General features: G+C 40.4%; 1 protein-coding gene across 1 annotated transcript in view; it reads right to left on the reverse strand.

Moving 5' to 3' along the window:
- LOC137261714 (uncharacterized) overlaps window positions 1–6299 on the reverse strand; it is a 31018-nt gene extending 24719 nt beyond the window's left edge. The window contains exon 1 of the mRNA XM_067799497.1: window positions 6157–6299. The gene's annotated coding sequence lies outside the window, so the exon portion shown is untranslated. The remainder of the gene's footprint in view (window positions 1–6156) is intronic.
- Between the last annotated feature and the right edge of the window lie 18636 nt (window positions 6300–24935).

Consider the following 24935-nt stretch of genomic DNA (forward strand, 5'->3'; position numbering starts at 1 on the left):
AGACCAAACGTCATGTGCTTCACTGTGGGGCAGGACTGAAGTCCTAGAAACAGGAATCAAGCTACTGGTCACCCATCCGAGCACTGTCTGTGTCCATCGTTGCTTAACTTCATCTGACCGTGATTTAAGCTTTATGCACAGGACCACACACTACCAAGTTGAACAATGATTGAAGACAGAGAAGTTCAGAATTCTCCACTTTCTACAGCAGAAGCAGATGATAGGACATAACAACCTTCTGGCTAGAACAGATTGAATGGAGGCATATCTGCACATGCCAATCCACCCAGCATCAAGGGAGTGTCTAGGATTCCTGTTCAGCCATCAAAAATACCAGTGGAGGGATCTAGAGTTTGGTATTTTCATGGCTATTCACATGTGCGACAAAGCCCATCATGAGATTCCTGCACAACACGGTAAATAGATGCATCTTCTACCTCGACAATGGCATTAAATCACTTCAACAAGCTCTTAATAGTCTTATACTCAAACATCAGTTGAATTTCACCACACATTTGCTACCCAACATCAGCCCAATCACTCACAAAGCATGGCAGACTGCAACTATGACCCATCCAAGATTTCTAACCTTGCTCCTAGACCAGTAGGACTTCAGACCACAAATACCACATATCACCTACTACAGTATCTACAAACTGGTGCACGATGGAATCAAAGGCCTTACGCAGGGTCCTTCTGAGCAGGCCAAGCTTCAACCTGCTTCTGTATGTAGACACGTTTGTTGAACACAGGTGTAACCTTAGGTCTGTGGTCACCAAAAGATAACCTATTTCACATCAATCACCAAGGCTGTGTGAGTGATCTGAGCCATTAACCACTGGGCCCCTCCGACTGTCCAATCAGTCATTGATGACCAGGACAGCCAACTTATCCATATACAGATCTACCTGAAGCCTGTACAATGATAAAAAAAAAGAATCTTGACCAAATCTGCCAGCATGAAGGGGATTCCAGCAGATAAACAACCTCATGACCTCAAAGACTCTCAAGACTGGTCTCAATCTTAGCATCTACCGCATCTCTTTAGTGAAGACTCCAAACTCACTGAGAAAGTCACACATCAATTTTAGAGACCTCAGCCTCACCAGATTTGACAAAAGATCCCAATGCATCAGTGCATCTTAGTTTTCTGTTTGGAATTTACTCCCCAAAATCAGCCAGACCTCTTTCACATCCCACCATTATCTTTAATACATGGCAATGAAGATAAATGAAGAAAAGGAAGGCCTAATACTGTATCTTGTCAGAGTCCTCCACATCTATCTACGAAGAACAAGTACCAGACATCAGAAGTCAAGACCTGTTTATCCAGCTCATGAGGGATGTCACAGCAGACGTATCCAAAACAACTATATCCTTCTGAATGAGATCAATGATACTTTGAGGATACAGAGATGTAGGCCTAGAGCCTCCCTTAGCTTCTAACCCACATGAAGTATGAGCACTATATGACATTTGCTCCTTCCCCTACATCATGGCTGGATGCTTTGGGAATACTTTCTTTTTTTTCAATCATTTTTGCTTGAGATTATTTGAGAAGTCAAACTCATTTTATGCTATCCAAGGAACACATGCAGCTGTTGTACAGCATGTCAAAAGGGCAGGTTACATGCAGACAGGTCATATAGTGGGTCAGTCATTCTTCCACAGCCTGAACTCACATCTCCAACTAAGTGGGACTGGATACAGAAGGAATGTGGCCAGTAAGTTCATTAAGTTCATCAACATCTTGTCAGGAGTTGGTATCCTGTCTGTACAAAGGGGCGTAACCAGTGATGCAAGTGTAAACAGTCCTCACTTCCGTGCACTGGTGTGAGAGCCATATCATTGGCTCATGTTTTCAAGACGTTTAATCAGTCTTCTAAAAACTAAATTGTCTCTGTAAGGCATTGGTGGCATGCCCACAGCTATTTATATATTATTTATCCACTGCGCATGGGCAAATGAAATCATGCCTCCATACCCTGAAATGTTCACTATGTATCAGTCTATAAATGTGCAAAGTTTCATGCTTTTATCACTAAATGCACATTTTATCTGCTTAGTCGCTCCACTATATCTGATCAAGTACTGATGGTATCAGAATCACAGTACACATACAGTGTCACTATCTGGCTTGCAACACAGACATGCAGAGACTGAGTATTGCATCATACACAACACTGAAGACACTTTTCTCTGTATGTTAGGAACATATCAATTAACAGTGTACATTCACATTAAGTCAGCCAGTGTCTAGGTCATGTACCAGTCTGTGCCACCATCTAGTCCCACAGAACTGCCTGGAGGTGGAGGGTCCATTACACCATTTTATGGGGTGTGGAGGAGGTTAGATATAGACCCACTGTGGTCACAAGCAGATTGTTGCTGGCCTAATGAACTCAGCAGTCTCATAATTCTGCCTTTCAGCTATCCAAGTGTTTAGATCTTATGATAATTAAGATGTTACTGCAAGGCTGATCATCTTGATTATCAGGTAGCTACAGCACCTCAAACAATCAGTTCAAAATAAAGAGTCAAATAATTTGAAAACACATACTTGCAAGTGAAGTACCTGCACTTTTCATCAGAAGTATTATCATACACTAAGTGTATTGCTTTGATAGTGAAACTTAAGTGAATGATTGTTTACATTCTGACAAGATAATTTAACAAATTTGGCTCATGGATGTTGGGTCCATCGGTGTTGTGTCTCATGCTGTTGGGTCCCTCAGTATTGTGTCTCTTGTTACTGGGTAACCCTTGGTATTGTGTCTCATATTACTAGGTCCCTCTATATTGTGTCTCATGTTGTTGCGATAAACAAACATCACACAGCGTGACCACATGTGTTATACATCATACACTAGGAATATAAACACATATCACACAGGGTGACCTCATATGTTATATACCCAACACTAAAACACACATCATACTGGGTCACCTCATGTGTAATATACCCAACACTAGGAAATAAACACACATCACACTGGGTCACCTCATTGTGTTACATACCCAATGCTAGGAATATAAACACACATCACACAGGGGGACCTCATGTGTTACACACTTAACACAAAGAATATGAACACATATCACTCAGCATGACAACATGAGTTACATAGCACTAGAAGTATAAACACACACCACACAGGGTGACCACATGTGTTATACACCCAATACTAGGAATACAAACACACACCACACAGGGGGACCTCATGTGTTATATACCCAATACTAGGAATACAAACACACACCACACAGGGTGACCACATGTGTTATATACCCAATACTAGGAATACAAACACATACCACACAGGGTGACCTCATGTGTTATACACCCAATACTAGGAATACAAACACACACCACACAGGGTGACCACATGTGTTATACACCCAATACTAGGAATACAAACACACACCACACAGGGTGACCACATGTGTTATATACCCAATACTAGGAATATAAACACATATCACACAGGGTGACCTCATGTGTTATACATCATACATTAGGAATATAAACACATATCACACAGGGTGACCTCATGTGTTATATACCCAACACTAAAACACACATCATACTGGGTCACCTCGTGTAATATACCCAACACTAGGAAATAAACACACATCACTCTGGGTCACCTCATTGTGTTACATACCCAATGCTAGGAATATAAACACACATCACACAGGGGGACCTCATGTGTTACACACTTAACACAAAGAATATGAACACACATCACTCAGCATGACAACATGAGTTACATAGCACTAGAAATATAAACACACACCACACAGGGTGACCACATGTGTTATACACCCAATACTAGGAATACAAACACACACCACACAGGGTGACCACATGTGTTATATACCCAATACTAGGAATACAAACACACACCACACAGGGTGACCACATGTGTTATATACCCAATACTAGGAATACAAACACACACCACACAGGGTGACCTCATGTGTAATATACCCAATACTAGGAATACAAACATACATCACACAGGGGGACCTCATGTGTTATACACCCAATACTAGGAATACAAACATACATCACACAGGGTGACCTCATGTGTTATACGCCAACCCTAGGAATGTAAATATGTATCACACAGGGTGACCACATGTGTTATATACCAAACACTAGGAATATAAACACATAACACACAAGGTGATATCACATGTTATATTCCCAATACTGATAATATAAACACATATCACACAGGGTGACCTCATGTGTTACACGCCAACCCTAGGAATATAAATATGTATCACACAGGGTGAACACATGTGTTACATACCAAACTCAAGGAATATAAACACATATCATACAGGGTGATCACATGTGTTATACACTCATCACCTCCAGTCCCCAACAAACACATGTTGTCACAAGATACTGACACAAGATACAAGACAAGTTACATGTAGCAGTGTGATACAACTACGCATAACAGTCCAACCAATCCTTGTTCATGGTTCAAACAGTTTGGGAGAGTCAGATCGGTCTAACTCTGGGTGTAGGGTTTTACTGTATACTTTCACATCAACTGAAGGAACAGGAGGAGGAGCCATTCCAGTCCATTTCCTCTGATACAACAGCAGTTTCACAATAGCATTCTGTGACATAAAATATAAAAGGTACTTATAAATAGGCTATGTGAATGCCAGGAAACTCTACATACACATTTGTGGGGAGACGAGGGCCATGTGTACTATTCATTGGTGTGGGCGTGTTGTTGGAATGTCCAATATGGTAGTAATTAATGTTCATAAGGAGGAAGGCATTAAGGAGAAAGGTATAGAGTCTATTGTAGTGACGACATGACTCTGTGGTAAAGAATGTTGTCTGTGTCACTTGATATGTATGTTGTCACAATGAACCCACTACGCCTTCATGACACGTGATGTTCAGAGGTGGTTACTGTCTCTCTGAAGCTCATTAAAATACTTTAAAATTCTAAAGGTTAGCGTGAATTATTTTTGTAAAATGAGAATTTCAGAAATTAAGAAAAAAATCAAACAATGTGTAACAAACTTAGATGAAACAGGCATAAAGAAAGAATTGTTTGTGATCCAGCAGGTGCGTTTTCCAGTTAATTGTGGATTTTTTACCTACTGTGAACCTTTTTTTACTGTAACAGATTTATCTGCAAAATTAGTGAAGAAAAAAAGCCAAATCATTCCAATTTTCTGTCAATAAATGAAGATAAAGTATGATTAATTACAGCAGAAACACTGTAGGTCTAAGAATATGATCATTATAAGTGAGGTTGACTTCACACACTTCACACACAACACACACAACACACACACAACACACACACACACACACCATCAACACCTACCTGCCACTCAGACCACACCAGCAACACATCACAACACACACACATACACACACAAAACACACACACACACCCCATCAACACCAACCTGCCACACAGTCCACACCAACTATAAAACCAACACATAAACACACACCACATACACAATACAACAGAACACACACACAAATACCGGCCACACCAAACCACACATACAACAGAACACACACACAAATACTAGTCAACCACCAAACCACACACATACTATAAAACACACACACACACACACACACACACACACCCACACACACACCACCCTGTCACACACACACACACAACCACACACAACCACACAACCACACACACACACACACACACACACACACACACACACACACACACACACACACACACACACACACACAAACAAACAACACTACAAGACAGCATGTGTATCAGTGTGATACATGTACACATGCTAGATAGATCCCAACTGTTGACAGGTGGAGGCAAGACCTGCACTACAGTGACAAGCCACATGGTCCCCCAACAGGTACAAACATACCTGTATAATCCTGTCACAAGTGACCTGATCACCCAGGTAAACAATCCCTCTAGTAAGTCCAGTACTGACCAGGATGATTTTTGCAATGATTCTCATACACTGTCCTGACACAAGACAGAAAGCGCAACAGTTATGTGGCAAATACACAAACCCTACAAACAAGCAGACTTCAACCTAACTTCTACACAATAAGCTCACAACCACTGATTACATGCAAATGTAATGAAATGAACTGAGAGTGAAGCCTACCTGTACAAAAGATCATTAGCAGCAAGTACTTCAAACAATCACCCCAGGTAGATCCAAGCACTGGTAGAAATGCCTGACAGCTTGGCCGATCCAGAGGTAAACTTGTATGAATGGGTGGCTCTGAATGCCCTCACGCTTGAGCTGGCACAGGGCTAGGGGAGGGTGGAGGATGGGAGTGAGTGGGGGGAGGGTACTGTGGGGAAGACCGGTTTGACAGCCTTGCCTATATATGAGTAGGGACACAGTATACTTGTGAGTGACCTGAGAGACAATGTTACATAGTCATACACCATATATATTTACTATAGAATAGTGTTACAACTGGGCCCTTTCAAACAGTAGAGTTAGGTAGTGTATGGGAAAGACCAGGCTTCTGGGTGTTTAAACAAGCTGAAACTAAACTTTTAAAGGATAAAAAGAAGATTTGTACAAATGTTGATGAAATACCTATGAAAGCAGCACTGTCAGTGAGGTGTTAGTTTATATCATTCATACCGAGAAGGTTAAGTAACAAGTTATTAACTTCAGGAATTTGGGACCAGTACTTTTGTAACTACTGGTAATTACTATTATATATAACAGCCAAATACATTAAAGATATTTGTATGAGTCAGGAGTTAGAGGACTTGCAAGTAATGAGAACATTGAAAACATGTGAAGGATGTTTGTTGTTGCTCCACACACACCTAAGGCAATGGAACATGGAGAAATGTGGAGGACTTCCTATTGACATATCTTTCTACATTCAAGAAATTGGCCCAAGTCAGTGACAACATCCAATGGTGGAATTCCGAAAGACGTACATGAAATACTATCCACCTACTGCCTGGTACCACAATGAGCATCTCAGATCTGTCACATACTTCTCACATTTTAATAGAATTGATCAAGATATTTTACCAACAGAGGGCATCTCCCCTTGAAAAAGGTTCATTATATAAGTTATATAGAAGTCTCAATACCCCTAGAAGTATCTAACATCGAATTTAGAATTTACCTTTTACAATTTTTCCATCAAATATACTGCTTTACATTTAAAGAATATCTATGGAAGGTATCTCAGAGAACATGTCCTGTGTATATGGTAGAGCTAGGAAATGATTTTCTCTGATTGTTGCTGTTTATGAAGAAATTTGGGATGCAGGTATTCCTAACAGTCACTAGTAAATATGCAATCTTTTAGAAATATCCTTTAACAAAAGAGTTATTAAGTGAGTGAGTAGGAAAGTGAGTTTAATTGTAGGCCTCACTCAGCAATATTCCAGCTATCTGGGGGCAGTCTGTTAACCATGCTACTTCATAAGCATGCTCCAGAAATATTAAAGTTGAAACACACCTTGACTAACTCCCTATGGTATAATGATGAGATTAAACAAGCAAAAAACCAGACACGCATTGATGAAAGGACGTGGCATAAATCCAAACTTGAGTATCACTGAGAATCTTGGGAATCCTAAAATGATGTTCTTCCATCTCAACTCATTACTAGGCAAGGCCCTGAATACTGTTCTCCCTATACAGATGAGACTTAAACAATTCATTGTGAACTGGACCGTACATCAACTTTCTACGAAGTAGAATGTCATGAATTCATGTCATTCCTCTCCCCTGACAGCAGAAGAGGTGTTTACTATCAGCAGACAGTCAAAACCAACATCTTGCAATTTGGATCCAATCTGGAATATCAAAAGAATCCATCTCAAGACATCATCGCCTACAGAACACTGCCACATGCATAGTGACTCTTACATACAGTGCCAAAACATTGCAATAGACAAACACACATCTCAATCATAATGTGCATGACAAATATCCAGAGGGCTGCTTGGTGTTTCAAATTCTGTAAAGATTTCAAACAATGGTTCATAAATACACACTTTTCGAAACAGTGAACATTATCAGAATGGTGTCAGGTGAGGGTATGACAGTGAGGGTGTGACAGTGAGGGTATGACAGTGAGGGTGTGACAGTAAGGGTATGACAGTAAGGGTATGACAGTGAGGGTGTGCCAGCTGATGACAGTGATGTGACAGTGAGGGTTTGACAGTGAGGGTGTGCCAGTTGATGACAGTGATGTGACAGTGAGTGTGACTGTGGGTGTGACAGTGAGGGTATGACAGTAAGGGTATGACAGTGAGGGTATGACAGTGAGGGTATGACAGTGAGGGTGTGCCAGTGAGGGTATGACAGTGAGGGTATGACAGTGAGGGTATGACAGTGAGGGAGTGACAGTGAGGGAGTGACAGTGAGGGTGTGCCAGTTGATGACAGTGATGTGACAGTGAGTGTGTGACAGCAGGTGTGTGACAGTAGGTATGACAGTGAGGGAGTGACAGTGTGTGACAGTGGTTGTGTGACTGTGGGTGTGACAGTGAGGGTGTGACAGTGAGGAAGTGACAGTGTGTGACAGTGGTTGTGTGACAGTGAGTGTGACTGTGGGTGTGACAGTGAGGGTGTGACAGTGAGGGAGTGACAGTGTGTGACAGTGGTTGTGTGACAGTGAGTGTGACTGTGGGTGTGACAGTGAGGGTGTGACAGCGAGGGTGTGACAGTGGGTGCAACAATGAGCACATAACAGTAATACACTTACTTCTACGGAGGAAACACAGGCATTATAGGCTCTTTGTGATTATTGTTCTAAAGCTTAAGGTTTCATATTTTAGTGAATAATGAAGATGGGTGTCCTGTTATGTCACAAACTGTTTTCTGTTACACACCTACATGCTCAGCACTGCATTTAATCATGGCCAATTTTTATCAGTTAGATTGAAAACTGATCAACATATATTTATGATATTTAATAAGTGTTCTATTTAATGGAATGAAAGGCATTCCTTAACCATGAAAACATTTGAAAAAACATTATTTATATTATTTTTAATAATACCTTTATTTTTTGTTGCATTTATACACAAATGTGTATGTATATCATAGCCTGCATAAAGAAAATGTTTGAACATGACCAGAAGTTACAGTAAATTGGTTAATGGATAAATTGGCTTTCTGGTTGACTCATTTTTCAGTCTATCTGGTTCCTGTATTTTTTCACCAAACATCAATTCCCATTTTGGAAAATGTTGATTTCACAAATACTGAGTTTGTATAAGGGTTTCATTGCATACCGTATGTGATGGGATATGACAATGGCAGCGTGTATATGTTTTTTTGTTACCCAATTATTTCCCTTTATCTTGCTTCTAATCATACTTCATGATATTTTCGCAACAAGCATTTATCCGGAGGTAAACCTTATCAAATTTATTTGGGTATGCTGATTTAATTGGACACAATGTTGATGCCCCCTGATAACACATATATTTATTTTTGAATATTAATCTAGTGTGAATTTACTACAAAATAATTCATTTGATAAAAAAATCATGTTATGAAAATCTTCTTTTGTATTGATGAATCAGTATCTTTCTTAAATTCCTACTTTTTTAGAAGTTTATTAATGTGTTAAATCCTACATACTGGCTTGAAAATTGATTTTCCTGCTCTATTTCATATCAGTACTGAAATATCTCTATCTAAACAAACACATATTGCATAATAAAAGTAAACTATTTACTTTTGAGAGAACTTTTCTTGACATATTACAAGGTGAAGCCACTTGCTCAAGAAATGCTTGCTATTGGCAGTGACTTGTGATTTTCATTACATAACTAGATTCGGGACACAATTTTCTACAAAATGATACCAAATTTAGCAATTCCTTGACATTTTGATATTATGTGTCCAACCACCTTAATGTCATAATGAGACTTGAGATGTTCAGTAGGAGTCTGTGTTGCCACTTTCAGAAGACGCTGTTGTCCAAATCGGTGTCGCTGTCGTCAGAGTCTACCCTGATGACGACTGGCTTGATGGTGGCATGGTCCAGTCCACTTTGTTCCCAATAATGTCTTTCTATTTCATTCTCAACTTTCTCGACGCACTTTTGCCATGTTTCCTGCGTGATGGTGTCTACTGACTGTTGAACAATCGCCTGTACATCCTGAGGTTTGAATGTTACATTTTGCCTGCCAACATCCGATTTCATGATACCCCAAATGAGTTCTATTGGGTTTAAATGATTGGGCAATGATAGGGTGGCAATCGCAAAACTGAATGACCATGTTCTGTAAGGTACTCATCAACTTTAAAGACAGGTGTGGTTTTATTTGACTTTATGATGTCATACAGAACAGGTTTGGCCTCTTATTCTGGATACAATATTGCTTTGTTTTGCAACCATTCTATCATGTCCCCCTTCTTACTGTTAGATGTTGGGGCCTTTGTATTAGGTACTTCAATGCCATGATATGGAGTGTTATCCATGACAATCAGACTTTTGGGGGGCAGTGCTGGTACCAATTGATTTTGTACCCATTCTAAGAAAACCATCCCGTTCATTTCGGTACGATAGTCTCAGTTGTCTTTAGATTTTGTCTTGAAGACTAGGGAGCATCCAGGTAGGAATCCCTAACTCTGGAGCACAATCAGTTGCTCTCCCTTGCCAAGTGGTAATTTTCTGTCACAGGACTCTGAAGAGGAGCTAGCGAACCATTGTGTCCCCGTGGTATGGGAAGCATTTACCCATGTTTCGTCCAAATGTACAGGCTCGTAACCCTCTGTACATTTCTTTTGAATTGTGCGTAAGTACTGGTTTCTTAGTTGAACAATATCAAACCTCTTGCACAGTGCACGTCTATTTTCTGAGCCTACTTTTTTGTAACGGAAACCAAATTTCTGAAGCAACTTCCATAACTGATATTTTGAAACGACCAAAGAATGATTTGTCTCCATATGCTTTTTCAGAATACGCAGAGAGACAAAGGTATTTTGTTAATATAGAGACTTAATGGCGTTTCTAGCCAGCTGTTGTTGAAATGAATCGACTTTCTCACATCGTGTGGGTTTTGAGACGGTCCCCTCAGTTGTGTCCGTGCAGGTTGAATCGGAACAGTTTTTCAAGATAGTTTTTAACTTCCCTTCTGTCATCCTAACAGCATGTGCAGTTCGTAAACGATACTTAGCCAACGCATATTGAGGCCTACCCCTTTCACCTTCATTTTTAAAAAAGTTAAATACTTTGCAAATAATTGACTTAAGGTCGTGTGATAATCCCATTGTTTCAGATACTGCAATCACGAATGTCTGGTTTGCTGAGCAAATCACACGTGTCAATTTCACACATGCACCTTGCCCACCTGGCTGTTCTACCAGGAAGAGGTCCCCCCCCTCGTACAAAATAGCAAAAGTTGACAAGAAAATGATGATCGTTTGTTAAACAACTTTTCTATTTGGGTGTCCCAAAATATGAGACACATCATCAGAGTTGGTCTGTCGATTTCATGTGGCTGTGCAAAATTTGGTTTTGTTGCAATTATTAGATTTTGTGTTAGTGAGCAATTCATCGGTCTCAAAAGGAATCAAACAGCTGCAAATACATTCACTGGGTCAGAAGTAATCATATAATATCAATTTGGTGTGGACCAATCACAATAAATCCATTTCCTTTGAATCAACCACAATACGTCAGTGTGCTTGAAACAAATTCTGCAACTACCAATAAAGTGAAACAAGCCATTTAACATACCATATAATAGTTGTTATAAATGTATTACCTGAAAAACCACAGTTGGCACACACACACATGCAAGTCATGTACAAGATTAGTCACCTAAATAACAACATGTGTATGAGCTTTAACACACACACACATGCAAGTCATGTACAAGATTAGTCACCTAAATAACAACATGTGTATGAGCTCTAACACACACACACACACCATGATACTTATATCCCAGCTGGCCTTGGCTGCAGGCATTATGTCATCTGCTGCCAGATTCAATGACTCTATATGACACTGGCATTTATACCTACATTGCTCCTGTAATGACATCCTTGACAAGACCCATGAAGGTCCCGAGGTAGAATAGGCCTTCAGCAACTCATGCTTGACATAAAAGGCGACTATGCTTGTCATAAGAGGCGACTAACAGGATCCGGTGGTGGTCAGACTCACTGACTTGGTGGACACATGTCATCGGTTCCCAGTTGGGCAGATCAATGCTCATGTTGTTGATCAAAGGATTGTCTGGTCCAGACTCAATTATTTACAGACCACTGGAATATTGCTGAGTGTGGTGTAAAACTAAACTCACTCACTCACTCCTTGACAAGGAAGAGCCTATCACAACAACCTCCCTCCTATTAGCCACTTTCCGTTAACTTTCCATGTATGAGATACACAAGGAGCACAGGACAAATGCTTATTGTACAGGTGGAATACAGGCTTCCTTGAGTCAGACTGCAAGCCAACTATCCCCTGGGGTCAAATCAGTGAACTTGATAGGACCCTGGGTCTCATCGGTCACATAGCATGATTCCTTGGGTAACTGTATAAGCCTTTGTCAATGTTCCAACCTATATTACACAGCTAGTAATTAAAGGGGTTATATATTATATCCCACTGTAAACCAAAACTCACTGTGTTCTGAAATCTGATTGGTTGAAAAACATGATCAAATGGGATTTGATTCCCAGAAATTGCTGCGTACTGAGACGTAGAAACATCGACAACAATTGTTTTGTTGCGTCATCCAGAGTGGTGACTTCATTCAAATCATATTGTGACATAAAGTCAGAATAACATCACAAATGAGCAGCTCCAAAAGCCTGGGAATATTTCATAGGAAACCTCCGGCTGACGCCGTCGGTTCAAATGTATTCCTGGGCTTCAAATACTCAATAACACCTGGAAATTGGCCAACACATGATGTTTTTCTCCTAAATGATGTTCTGGCCTTGAACTGTCCCCCAGCTGTTCATGCTGGTCACCAGTGGCTACAACTATATATAGTTTATATTGTTTTAATTAGTATATATATATATATATATATATATATACAAGTTCTGGATTTTATGCATCATTCCTGCTTGACAACGGTACAAGAATCTGTATCGAAACGTCGCAATCACGCAATAAAGAAGTTGCTATCCATAACAATTTGTCCTATTTGTACACCTGAACTTCTAAAATGCCACTCAAACAAGTTATATATAGCTGTCTGGCTGGTTGATTGGGTCTTCTTGTACTCCAATAGTGGCACTTGTAACGTCCACCCCTGATTATGTACACAGAGACATGTTATAGATGATACACTTCTCAACTGATAAAACTTCTGGCTTGTATGGCCACAACAAGCCTCAAAAGATCAACATCAAGGGAATAAGTGTGCTTCATATGAAAATGTCTCAATATAATGTAATGGGACCAATATTTTCTCACAACAACTTCACTGACAAAACCCACACCTAGTAATAGGGGACAGGTCCTAAAGTGGTGATCTTCTCATCTCTCCATGACATAAATATCAAAGAGATGTATTAAAGATGTAGTAAACAGTTGACCAACACCAATCGTGAGTGATGTGGTCTGCTGGTTGTTGAACTCAGAAAAAAAAAATTGGTTTCAATATTTATTAAAATGATCCCAAACACACCACTACTCTCTGTTAGCCATAACACCAACACCATTGCACTATTTACAAGTCCCCAAAACAAGACCTCTGACCCTTTAACAGACTCCTTCAATCCCTGCACAGGAAGACCAGTGTCCCTTCTATAAGTTCCTTTAGCCCCTGCTCGTCACAACAAGAAGACCTGTGTCCTTTCTATAAGCTCTTTTAGCCCCTGCTCGTCACAACAAGAAGACCTGTGTCTTTTCTATAAGCTCTTTTAGCCCCTGCTCGTCACAACAAGAAGACCTGTGTCCTTTCTACAAGCTCTTTTAGTCCCTGCTCGTCACAACAAGAAGACCTGTGCCCTTTCTACAAGCTCCTTCAGTCCCTGCTAGTCACATCAGCATCAGTGTCCCTTCTGCAAGCTCCTTTAGCCCCTGCTGGTCACACGATGAAGACCTGTGTCCCTTCTACAAACTCTTTCAGTCCCTGCTAGTCACACGATGAACACACGTGTCCCTTCTATATGCCCATGCTAGTCACACGATGAACACCCGTGTCCCTTCTATAGGCCCATGCTAGTCACACGATGAACACCCGTGTCCCTTCTATATGCCTTCTATAGGCCCATGCCAGTCACACGATGAACACTCGTGTCCCTTCTATAAGCCCATGCTAGTCACACGATGAACACCCATGTCCCTTCTATATGCCCATGCTAGTCACACAATGAACACCTATGTCCCTTCTATATGCCCATGCTAGTCACACGATGAACACCCATGTCCCTTCTATAGGCCCATGCTAGTCACACGATGAACACCCATGTCCCTTCTATAGGCCCATGCTAGTCACACGATGAACACCCGTGTCCCTTCTATATGCCCATGCTAGTCACACGATGAACACCCGTGTCCCTTCTATATGCCCATGCTAGTCACACGATGAACACCCATGTCCCTTCTATAGGCCCATGTTAGTCACACAATGAACACCCGTGTCCCTTCTATATGCCCATGCTAGTCACACGATGAACACCCATGTCCCTTCTATATGCCCATGCTAGTCACACGATGAACCCCCGTGTCCCTTCTATAGGCCCATGCTAGTCACACGATGAACACCCGTGTCCCTTCTATAGGCCCATGCTAGTCACACGATGAACCCCCGTGTCCCTTCTATATGCCCATGCTAGTCACACGATGAACACCCGTGTCCCTTCTATAGGCCCATGCTAGTCACACGATGAACACCCGTGTCCCTTTTATATGCCCATGCTAGTCACACGATGAACACCCGTGTCCCTTCTATAGGCCCATGTTAGTCACACGATGAACACCCGTGTCCCTTCTATATGCCCATGCCAGTCACACGATGAACACCCATGTCCCTTTTATAGGCCCATGCTAGTCACACAATGAACACCCGTGTCCCTTCTATAGGCCCATGCTAGTCACACGATGAACACCCGTGTCCCTTCTATAAGCCCATGCTAGTCACACGATGAACACCCGTGTCCCTTCTATATGCCCATGCTAGTCACACGATGAACACCCGTGTCCCTTCTATATGCCCATGCTAGTCACACGATGAACACCCGTGTCCCTTCTATAGGCCCATGCTAGTCACACGATGAACACCCGTGTCCCTTCTATATGCCCATGCTAGTCACACGATGAACACCCATGTCCCTTCTATAGGCCCATGCTAGTCACACGATGAACACCCGTGTCCCTTCTATAGGCCCATGCTAGTCACACGATGAACACCCATGTCCCTTCTATAGGCCCATGCTAGTCACACAATGAACACCCGTGTCCCTTCTATAAGCCCATGCTAGTCACACGATGAACACCTGTGTCCCTTCTATAGGCCCATGCTAGTCACACGATGAACACCCGTGTCCCTTCTATAGGCCCATGCTAGTCACACGATGAACACCCGTGTCCCTTCTATAGGCCCATGCTAGTCACACGATGAACACCCATGTCCCTTCTATAGGCCCATGCTAGTCACACAATGAACACCCGTGTCCCTTCTATAAGCCCATGCTAGTCACACTATGAACACCCGTGTCCCTTCTATAAGCCCATGCTAGTCACACGATGAAGATGCTAATCACAGGCGTCTACAAACTCTTTCAGTCCCTGTTAGTCGAAACATCAGCACCAGTGTCCCTTCTATAAATTCCTTCAGTCCCTGCTAGTTACAACAAGAAGACCTTCTCCCTTCTATAAATTCCTTCAGTCCCTGCTAGTTACAACAAGAAGACCTTCTCCCTTCTATAAATTCCTTCAGTCCCTGCTGGTTACAACAAGAAGACCTTCTCCCTTCTATAAATTCCTTCAGTCCCTGCTGGTTACAACAAGAAGACCTTCTCCCTTCTATAAATTCCTTCAGTCCCTGCTAGTTACAACAAGAAGACCTTCTCCCTTCTATAAATTCCTTCAGTCCCTGCTGGTTACAACAAGAAGACCTTCTCCCTTCTATAAATTCCTTCAGTCCCTGCTAGTCACAACATCAGAGTCCCTTCCAGAAGGTAGCATTCACTGCTGGCACAACACCATCATACCCAGTCATAGAAATCAACTTATTAGCTTGTACCTTGCTAGTGACGTACAAAGCAGCACATGATAACCTCTGCCTACATAAGAGCATGAGGGATAGTCCAGTCACTGATGGTGCAGTCCCTGAAATTATTACCATTTTGTCACTTATACATGACTGTAGACAGCTTACAAAAGAAACTGGAGCATTAACTTCTCATCTATCTCTCTGCATAGTGCATGACCCCCTCAAATTCACATAATGAGAACTTTGTCACGGTGATTGCCTTCACTACAAATACAGTCAGGTGAATACAGTCTCTTCAGAGATCACTGTGGTTATGAATCAACAATGCAGTGGGATGTGAGACCTAGGCAGGCTGGTTTTCTACAGCTCCCCAGGCAGGCTGAGGATGCAGCACATACATCATATATTAATGCTCTATATTAAGGTTCAATAAAGCATTCAGGCCTGGACAACATATGAGTTTAAGTAACTCAGCAATGAAAACAGATCCAATCTATTGTTTCCCTGAATGCAGGGTCATGAACTGTCACAATGTCAAATGTAAAAGTATGGGTCCAAGCAAAAAAATATACTTCAGCATTTTCAGAATGACAATGTTTATCATATAAATGTATATTTGGCAGACCTGATCAAATTTCAAGGGTTAACATCATGCATGTACTTTACTGTATGGATGTGGTCATCACATCTGGTCATGACCAGGTATGCTTGAGACAAGACACTACATACTGGTAAACACATATAAGATGATCCACGACCTGACAAATTAACCCAATTTGCATTCTTGGGAACGCCCCACAGAACGATCCACTTGAAACAAGAGGGAGACAGGTTGTCTGATAAATATCGAGAAGTTCATTTTAACTGTGCGTTTCAAGCAATAACTGTTATGGCACACTCAATTTGGGAACAGGTACAATCCCAACGAATTCAATTAACACAATTGACAGAGCAAATATGTTTAGGACCACCGATCCATTTCACGAAGCAAATGACATTTTTCTGTTATTTTTTAACAAAATTGTTGAATATCTAAAATGCTTGTCAATGCCCCAATCATCTATTTGTCTTCATCCTAAATAAAGGTTAGCGTGGAATATCAGTATCTTATGCCTGAAATTGCAGTCTTATCATTCGAAGGAATATGTTGTTTTAATGGGTAAAGTTGACTTTTCGTCTGCTAAATATTAACTACATATAGTTAATTGTGTTTCATTTAACTTTTTAATATGTTAAAAGTTATCTGTTACAAAATGGTGGTGGCTAAATCAGAGTAGCAAGGGAGAAATATTTTTATCCCATAATTTTGTTCCTATTTCTCTGTACAGGCTGATTTTCATCCATAATTCCGCTGGTGATCGACTGGGAATACATGTCTTGGAAATTTATATAACCGGTTCCAGAGAAATGGTTAGTATTCAAACAATATTTCCAAATTTGTCATATTTTTATTATGGTCACCAAATGGTGTACAGAAAACAGAAAATACCTTTTGACATTGATAAGTCAGTGAGAAATATCTTTGTACACAAATTTGTCGGTTTGGGGATTACTCAGTACCAGACTCAGTAGATTCATCAGTGACTAAAAAAATATAAAATACAGACAACTCACCAAGGATTACTCTTTTTTTATGACAAAGTATGGGAACAGTGCTGACACAACACAGTGCTGACACAAGACACAACAATGCTGAAAAATTAGGCGGACTTACTGATTTATGCTTTCATTATCACTCTCTGAATCAGTCTTGGTGTCTGAATCACTTGCAAGTCCTAAGTCAATCACTGGTCTGCCAGTTTCCCTTTCTACTGCGATTTCGCGTAGCTAGTAACCATCTTCAATTGTTTTAACATGTTTACAACATTCCGACCATAATTTTGCACTGATTGCAGACATCCTTTCATCTATTCCAACTCTTAAGGAACTTTTTGTGAACTGCAAGTTTTGTGAAGCGACATACTTTTTCACATTTGCCCAAATTAACTCAAACTGGTTTAGTTCTGCGTGGTATGGAGGGAGACGTAGTACATCATGACCATGTTGCTTCAACATCATGTCTACTCTGCAGACAGGGCCCGATTTGTTGGATTTTGCAAGAAACAATAGTTCTGCTTTAAGCATTTTCTTATCAAATGAGATATTGTGCCTTTGTAGCCACGCTTTTATGTCATCTTTTCTGTTGGCGGTTGTCGGACATTTGTCCACTTGCTTGCTATGATATGGTGCATTATCCATAACGATGACAGAGTGCAGTGGAAGGTTTGGTATCAACTTTTCCTGGAGCCATTTGGAAAAATTATCAAAGTTCATCTCGTCATGATAGTCTGCTTATTTGAGTTTGGAATCATAAACAAGCAAAGCATTTGTAACAAAACTGTTTTCACCCCCTGCATGAACCACAATAAGCCGAGGTCCGGTGCCAGACGGAGGTTGAACCCCATTTATTATGACTTCACCCTCAAGTTGCCAACACTTTGGGACAATGTGGTGTACATGCAACCATGTTTCATCGATAAAGATGAGTGTTTGATTTTCTTCTCTGTATTTCTTTATTGCACGCAAGTATTGCAAACGCTTGGAAACAATGCCTTTACATTCCATTCATCTAATATGTGTCTAGCAGTAATGCTTGTGTAAACAGACTGCACAATGGATGTGATCATCACATCTGGTCCTGACCAAGGTAGGCTTGTGACTAGAGGCTACATGACCCTGTCTGTCAACATAACACTTTCATGGTCAGACCGCCTTGTCCATCATTGTACCTGATCTTACGCACATCTCGCTGGTTGCCAGAGTTGAAACTGAAAGCATCGAATTCCTCTATACATGGTTGCCTCCCTTGCATATCTCAGAAATCTAGGACATCAGGGTTCGAATTCTGCAGCTGGTTGATTATGTGTCTAGCTTCGATGATATCACACCAGTGCTGATGGCTTTACTAATCTCTACTCTACAATTGTGCACCTTCTATGTATTCAATTAAAAGTGGAGAAGCATCACTCAACATGTCACCTGTCTAGTGTATTCCTGACTCCACACAGACAACAAACTTCACCTGAAGATCAGGCTCATTTCATGTAAAACACTGCTTGTATATGATAATGATATAAGATATTTATATAGCGCACATATCCACACACTAGTGCATGGTCACGGCGCATATTTGTATTTATAATATAAATACATGACTCCTTGGAGAACCAAACACCAGAGTAGAACTGACTTGTTCTGATACTTATTTGACTTGTCAATGCTAGCTTAATGCTACAAACATGCATTTTTGGGTGATTGAAATTCACCTTCAGTTTGAGTTTTATTTTTGACAAGTTAAAAGTTAACAACAGGTCAAGGCAGCAACAAACAATGTACATTACTTGCAGAGTCTGCTTTTCAAGTCTTGTGACCTTGGAAGATGAAAGGTTATGCCAGTGTAGCCACCCAAGAATAGCTCATTTCAACCAGGCACAGGGGAACTGAATTCTGACACACTGAGATTTCATATGATCAACAAAACCCAGTTTCAGTTTTGCTCTTTCCATTTTGATTAGGGACCTGTCGTTGAGTTTGAGGAGAGATTAGCTACCTGTCTAGGACAATCACAATGTTTGTTGTTGGACAGGTAGCCCGTGATCACAAGGGAAAGTCCACCACCCTGCGTCTCCTCAATATCTCCATATTGACACAGTCTCTCCAGCTGTTTACACTGTCTACATATATCCTCAGTAAAATATATCATGGTATTAATACTTCACCAACAGTCTCTACCTCCTGTAATCAGGCTTTGCCGCTCTCACAGCTTACTGTAGTTACCCTGTTGAAATAACTCAATGATATCTGTAAAATCTGAAAACTCTCAATCTACAGCCATCAATGCATTTGAACATACAGCCTACTAAATGTGACACTGCACCTTAAATAAACATGTGTTTAAAGCACTGAGTTTCCTATGTTTAACATATTGCATGCATACACTTCATACATTTTGAATGCATGTTGAATTTCATTGCCCCTATTGAAAGTATTTGGCATTTGCATTACATATGTGTTTAAAGTATGTTGGGAAGTATTTGGCATTTGCATTACATATGTGTTTAAAGTATGTTGGGAAGTATTTGGCATTTGCATTACATATGTGTTTAAAGTATGTTGGGCAGTTTTTGACATGAGTGTGTCTAGGATAGGTCCTGAGTGCATCACCAACACACAGTGACATCTAAACATTCTGTGTTTATGTGGGTATGTACAGTATTTTTATTATGATCAGAATCTGTAGAATGTTCAGTATCTACAGTGTCATCAGTAGTCGTTGTTTTTAAACTATATACAGTAGCATCTTTCATTTACTTTCCCTACAAGCCTTGGTTTGACTGGACAAACACTGACTGTCATTCTCTTTTCTTACAAAGTTTTTGTTCACATTATCACAATATTTTTTCAGCAGTGTAAGCCAAACAGTTTGTGGGATGGGACTCGGCTGCACTCTATGGACTATTTGGGTCCAATACACAAGACTGGTGAGGCTTTATTACTCCTGCAGTTTCTGCTGACCTAACATAATACTCAGGTTTAAAGAGTTCACTTGATCTGCAAGCGTGGACAAAGCTTTATGAAAACCAGATGTGCTCAAGGTAAAACTAAATTCCTAGCTCTTGTACATGCACAAGTGACAAACCCTTATCATTTAGCTCTTGTACACATCCAGGCTACTAGTGGCAAACCCTCATCATTTAGCACTTGGACACGTCCAGGCTACTAGTGGCAAACCCTAATCACTTAGCACTTGGACACGTCCAGGCTACTAGTGGCAAACCCTAATCACTTAGCACTTGGACACATCCAGGCTACTAGTGGCAAACCCTCATCATTTAGCTCTTGCACACATCCAGGCTACTAGTGGCAAACCCTTATCACTTGGACACATCCAGGCTACTAGTGGCAAACCCTTATCATTTAGCTCTTGTACACATCCAGGCTACTAGTGGCAAACCCTTATCACTTAGCACTTGGACACGTCCAGGCTACTAGTGGCAAACCCTTATCATTTAGCTCCTGTACACATCCAGGCTACTAGTGACAAACCCCCATTTGTTAGCTCTTGGACACACCCACGCTACTAGTGACAAACCTTCATCAGCTCTTCAACATGTTTTCAGCACCAAACTGCCCAGTTTAATCCTGACTCATGATTACTGGTTATTTGTTCTTTGAAATCCTAGCTGGACCAGACTTATTGGTAACGACAAAAGACAAAGGAGAACCCAAAGTTCTGGCCTACCAAATTACACAAGAGTAAAGTTTACCTGTAAAGCCTCATCCAGCTCAGAATCAGTGAAGGAAATCATGCATGCAGTTAGATGTGACAGGGACATGGCTGACTCTATAGGCAGGGTAAGATACTCACTTATCCCCCAGCTTTGTTGGATTCTGAATCAATGACAGCAGATTGAAGTATTATAGGTGTGGACAACAAACTGTTGCAGATGGCTGATCAATACAGTGCAGCCACAGTTGGTGCAACATCACACACAAATGTTAATGCACTGTAAAGCATCATGCAGACAAATTCTTCAGAAGTATTACATTGTTCCTGTTAAGATTCAGTGAAGCTTCATGATACTGTTATTTATCAATAGTTCTCAAGTATATATTATTCTGATGTAAACAGCAATGTGGAAGTTACTATATTTACATACTCCTGTGTGCCAAGTGACGTCTGGTTTCACAGACCACTCAGCATAGTGGAAAACATTGTTGGAGAACTGTTTCAGACTCTACACAGGGCCAACCATATCTCTCAGACATTTCATATCATGTCTAGTGGTTGTGTGATAATCATACCTTCATCAGAATATGCATCCCTGACCTATTTAGGCAGATATTACTAAGGTAAGTCTATCTGACAAGCAGTATTTTTGTAAGTCTATCTGACAGGCGGATATAACTAATTTAGACTGACTTGGAGGAAAAAGCTCAACAAATTACATCCTAGACTAACAGTAATCATTGAATATGTATAAATCTGACAGAAATAAACAATGCCTTTTAAACTGGAAAAGAGTCACAGTGACAAGGGAGATTCAGGGAACCTGAGAAAATCTAGACTTGCTTCATTTAGGACTCAAGCATTGCAGAGAGGTCTAGGCAGAAGGGAAAATATTGCTGTTCAGGGACTGTTCACTAGACGAACTGCACCTTTCTAACCTGTCTGCTAGAAGTGAAAAGTGGATGATAAATTTATCATATCACCATGATCTCACCCATCTCAACAACCAACAATTTACAAGAAGAAATTGACGAACAGATTCAACAGAACCACTGCCTCAAATGTGTGACCTCCATCCAAAAGACCTTAACCATATTCAGCCCCCATCAACATATTCATTTCCTACATTGGTGAAGCATGATACCAAATCTGCAGACTCCTAACACAACAAGCAAGCATAGAACCTACACTCTCATCTCCCGTCTCAACAACCTTCTCAATGCTGAAAGAAGAAAATCAGCATCCGTCAACAACCTGAAATTTGTTATTTGTAAAAATAAAATGCAACTGGTGAAACATCCCAAGAGAAAGAACTTTGCATTCCATTACCAAATTCAAAATAAATCAGCTATCTCTGATCACACTAAACAAACTGGACTGACATCCCCATACTTGGGAACAATCAAATGCCTAAAGTCCACTTTCAAAAGCGTTCAAGGCTATTTCTTTCTATCAAGCTATGACGCACTCCTCAAACAAACCCTGGAATCACATCATCAGCTGTTTAAAGTACCTAGATTATCTAGGCTGCAAGAGAAAGATTCATATATGAAACATAACATAGAATTGCCATCATTATCTCCCTCACTAGATAGGGGATTCCAGGGTCACTAGATAAGGGATTCTTGGGATAAGGGATTCCTGGGTCACTAGATAAGGGATTCTTGGGATAAGGGATTCCTGGGTCACTAGATAAGGGATTCTTGGGATAAGGGATTCCTGGGTCACTAGATAAGGGATTCTTGGGATAAGGGATTCCTGGGTCACTAGATAAGGGATTCTTGGGATAAGGGATTCCTGGGTCACTAGATAAGGGATTTCTGGGTCACAACATAAGGGATTCCAGGGTCACTAGATAAGGAATACCAGGGTTTTGCTGTGAGGTCTGAGATCATATTTCTATTCATGTAGAAGAGAATGAGAGATCTACACTGATGAATGTCTTTCATTTGCAGCAGAACAATTAATGCTCTAACTTGCAGCAGGGCTTAAGCCTGGTTCTCATCAGAAGACACCAGACTTGTTTAATGGGCATTCTAGATGTCGGTGAGTCAAAAATTAAACATACAGCTTTATAGATTACAACTTCTTGTTTATTATGTCCTATCAACCAAAAACCAGGACTTCACAAAATGGAAACTGTTGGAAGCCTTCGAAATCCGCCGCCACAAGCCTTTGATCAATAGAGACCAAGGATACTACATACCATTGGCCTATGAAGAACTAATCAAACCATAGACTATCTAAACATTGTGTCTGCTTGTTGTTACTGCCTAATCCCACTCGTCATTGGCTTCATCACTAGTCCTCTTTTCTGTTATAGTTCCCTACTGGCCTCATCCAATTTTGAATTTATGTGCGCTGATCCGGACGGTCCAACCTTAAACTGTCAGTGCATGTCGAATGTACCGTAAAATGTACATGTTACTATTACACTTAGAGACAATTAACCAGTATAGCCTTCACCATCACTGAGAACGTTCACGCCGGTGCATGGACAAAATATCTTTTCCCTTTTACGATGATATATCAAGTGTTATGTCCTAAAATATTTATTCCATGATTGTATGATACACCTGGGATAGGCATGACTGCTTACTTTGCAAGAATGAATCGCAAAATGGCAGTTCAAAGAGAGGCAGTGGAATCAGCTGATCGTTTTCAGGTCATGTTTTGTTGACGTTTTGCAATCGGTTATTTAAGTCTGGCACTAGATGTCTCAGTATCACACATTTAAAACTGCAGTGTATTTTCAGTGTATATGTACTCAAATCATTTTAGTATTGTGGCCGATATGGCTGCATTCATGGAATTTACAACGGCGGGGAGCTGATGCGGTGAGCGAAATGTGAAACACTGAAAGTCTTTTCATGTACGTTTCATCAGGTCGTTCATGATGGGATTAGGATTTTGGACAACACAGATATTTAGCAGGTATGTAGGAAAGTGAGACACACTGGTCAAGTAATTGTAAAATAACAGTAGTGGACGAATTATGCCAATCATAATGCTTACATGTAGCCAACTTTCAAATGCGATAAACATGGGCATAACTAAAACCTACTTTTTCATGTCTGTAACAGTTTGTGATGCATGAAATATAAATTCACTGTATCTGCAAATAATACTTAAAGATATTGCAAATCCCGAGAATGACTGCATTTTAATTATGATCAATTAAGGGTATAAATTAACATGTTTTGTTTCTCTTAAATTTTAATAAATGAAATAATATTAAAATATTAATATATTAAATATACTATTTCAGACACAGAAGAATCACAACTACCATAAGGTTAAGTACATATTCAAGGGCACATTCTAAATTCTATTTTCATTATAAACAATACATATATTCATATGGATAATAATTTTCAATCTCTAATATGATAAATAGTACTGATAAGTGTTGTCAGCATCAAATGGTTTACATTTTCCTGCAGTGTCTACATACATCTTGTCTTCACAATCATCACATTGTTATGT

Source organism: Haliotis asinina, chromosome 14 (genome assembly GCF_037392515.1).
Source record: "Haliotis asinina isolate JCU_RB_2024 chromosome 14, JCU_Hal_asi_v2, whole genome shotgun sequence".
Lineage (NCBI taxonomy): Eukaryota > Metazoa > Mollusca > Gastropoda > Lepetellida > Haliotidae > Haliotis > Haliotis asinina.